Source organism: Cygnus olor, chromosome 8 (assembly GCF_009769625.2).
Source record: "Cygnus olor isolate bCygOlo1 chromosome 8, bCygOlo1.pri.v2, whole genome shotgun sequence".
NCBI classification, from domain to species: domain Eukaryota; kingdom Metazoa; phylum Chordata; class Aves; order Anseriformes; family Anatidae; genus Cygnus; species Cygnus olor.
Window position 1 is genome coordinate 24614543 of NC_049176.1, and position 2984 is coordinate 24617526.

Consider the following 2984-nt stretch of genomic DNA (forward strand, 5'->3'; position numbering starts at 1 on the left):
CTCTGATCCCCCCTCGGTACCATCCTGATATGTGGCATTGCTGTCACATTTTAAATCACCTCCATAGGAAGAGGCAGCAGTGCCCACACTAATATCATGACGTGGTGGTTAGGACATGCACCTGAAGAAGGTTAAAAATGCCCATGGGGATGTGACTCTCTGTGCTCCAGCATCTGAGGGGCACAGCTGAGCTACTGGGCACGGGCTGTGCAGGGAGGTGAGGGCATCAGGTGAAGCACAGTGTCATGAAGATGAAGATGGTGAATGATGATCCTGCAAAGAGAGGAGACACGAGACCCTGTGCCCACCTGACACAGGGAGCTTGGGTTGTGGTTTCCCCACTTGTCCTCAGTTTGGATGGAGGAGAATGAATCAGCAGTGCAAGACAGGGTCTGTGTGTGTGCTTGTGCAGATCAATACAAGCACTTTTTTTAAGATGAAAAAGTACATTTTCTTTAAATAAGGGAGATCTCAGCCCTGTCAGCGGCCCATCCATACCCATAGGAGGAGGTACATGCCACAGAGCTTGCCTTGCCTTTCCAGTATTCAATTTCGAGCAGGTGGTGCCCAGATCAGAGGGTGCCTCAAAACATTTAGAGGAAATCAAGTTACCAGCTGTGATTAATAGCTGGTAAATGCCTAATAACAATGGACACATTTCTAATGCATTTAGAAATACCAAGGCTTGCACCGCCTCGCCTGGAGCAGTGAGGCGCTGAGTGCTCCTGAGCCACAGAGCCCCTCAGCAGCACTTAGCTCAATGGCTTTATTGGCTTTTTGGACCACACATCCTCTAAAGCCATGGGAAAAGCAGCACAGAGCGGGATGAGGAATACCACAGCAGTTTTTTTGGTTTTTGTTTTAACATTTGAGATTACTCTTTTCTCCCCTCAAAATTTAGTTTTGCAGGGAATGGAAGTGGAGTTTAATAAGTTTTTTTTTTTTTTTTTTTTTTTTTTTTTTTTTTTTTTAAATTACCCAAATAGTTTTGGACAAAAGTCTATGGACAAAAGGCCCTGACTCCCCTGCTCCTCATCTCACCCCGTGGATCCCAAATAACATTTCCTCTAAGATGTCGATGCCTAAGTCAGTTAAATGAACTAATATACTTTGAGAGATGTGGCAGTATCCCTGAGCGTGGCCACAGAAGGAGTTGTGACATCCACACTGCCAGGTGCAGCCAGCTCTGCACCCCGCAGGAGAAATTCATTTCATTGGTAAATTTATGTGACATACTACTGTACTTTGAACCATTAAAGCAAAACAAAAGAAAAACAAACATCAGGGAGAGAGGAGACTGAAATGTTTTATTGAAAATAAACCAGTTGTCTCAAAACATCTTGATGTGTGTTTTCCAGGAAAGGACAATATTTATCCAAAAAACATCAAAAACAAACAAAAAAGAGTTTCTCCCTCCCTATAAGATTGGAGGTGAGGAGGGTTTCCTTTCCATGTTATTCCTCATTTTAGTCCCTCTGTTCCTTCCTTTTGGTCTGCCGACATCCTAGCTCCCCTCTGCATCTCCCAGCCCTGCTAATTTCTGGTCAATGTGCATCTCCCCGTGGGTTGCACTGGAACACACACGGTGCCTCCAGCTCCTGCTCTTCCTCCAGCTCCTGCTCTCCTCTTTGCATCAAGTGGGGCCTCGCTGGCCCCTCTGCTCTCCCTCAGACTCACCCTGTATGTCAGCGAGGCACAGGGATGAGGGCAGGGATGAGGACGGGGCATGGCAGGGCAGGACGGCTCTTGGCCCCCAGCACTGCAGGCAGTGCTGTGTCAGAGAGCACTGCAGCTCTGGGCAGCATCTCAGGCACACGTTGGGGTTTGTAAAGGAGCGAGACCCCACCTGAGGCACTGCAGGTGCAGTGATTATATGCCCAAAATAAAATGTTCTTTTCCTAACAGGGATGAGCAAGGCCAAAACACAAGGCCCGTGACAGTCCAACACAGTAACTGCAAAGATCTTCACCTCCTAACGTGTTGTGCATCCACTAAAGCAGAGGGTCCGTCTCAAAGCCACGTCAGTTGAAGACACTCAAGTACTTAAGCACCTGTGGCAGGTTCAGAGGAACATTTTTAGAGATACATGAGGTGGGACAAGTGCAGCCTCTGAGGGAAGGCATATGTCCAACACCAGGTGCTGCAGCTGCTGCACGCCGAGCCACTCCGTGCTGGAGCACCTTCTGGGCACAGCCCCTGAGGGAATCAGGATCATCCACGAATCCAACCAGCTACAGCCCCCAGAGCAAAGAAGGACACGTTCACAGGGTCTGGAAGAGGCTTTAGCACTGGCACCAGGAGAGGCAGAGGCCGGCAGCGCAGGGCTGCAGCGACGACAGCCCCACAGGAAGGAGGCTGCGGCTGTGCTCCTCAGAGCCCTTCCCGGGGAGCCGCCTGTCAGCGCCGCAGGGACGCGGCACGGCCTCGCTCCTCAAGGCCCGTGATGGATGGCAATATCCTAACAAGAATGCATCGCTTTCGGAGCTGTAACCAATATACAAGTCCATTGGCAGCAGATGTTATTAATGATGCCAATACATATTTTCTTATTAATCTTCCATACCAGGCTTGTGTCTATCTGCAAATGATTATCATTCATTTTCCTGACAAATCTATCAAGATCATTTATTACTGTTCGGCAAAGGATCTTCTTTTATACAAAGATTAATAACATTGCATTTTATCTGGCTGGCTGAGCCAAAGGAAATGAAATTAACAATGAACCCTACAAACATGTCATCACTTTAATTTACCGGAAAATATTTTAAAATGTTATTTAAAAGAATATACGCTGTGGTAGGCACAGTTTATTATAAAGGAAATAAATGAAACTCCATACATTTTAGCAGGATGGAGAGTAAGTTAGCAACCAGGGCGCCGTGCTTTCTCTGGTTCCTTGCACTCATTTTCTGGGACAGAGAAGGAGCAGCGTGAGCAGACCTCACCCGCTCAGGGGAAGCGCAGCTGGAAGTCACTGCTTGCTG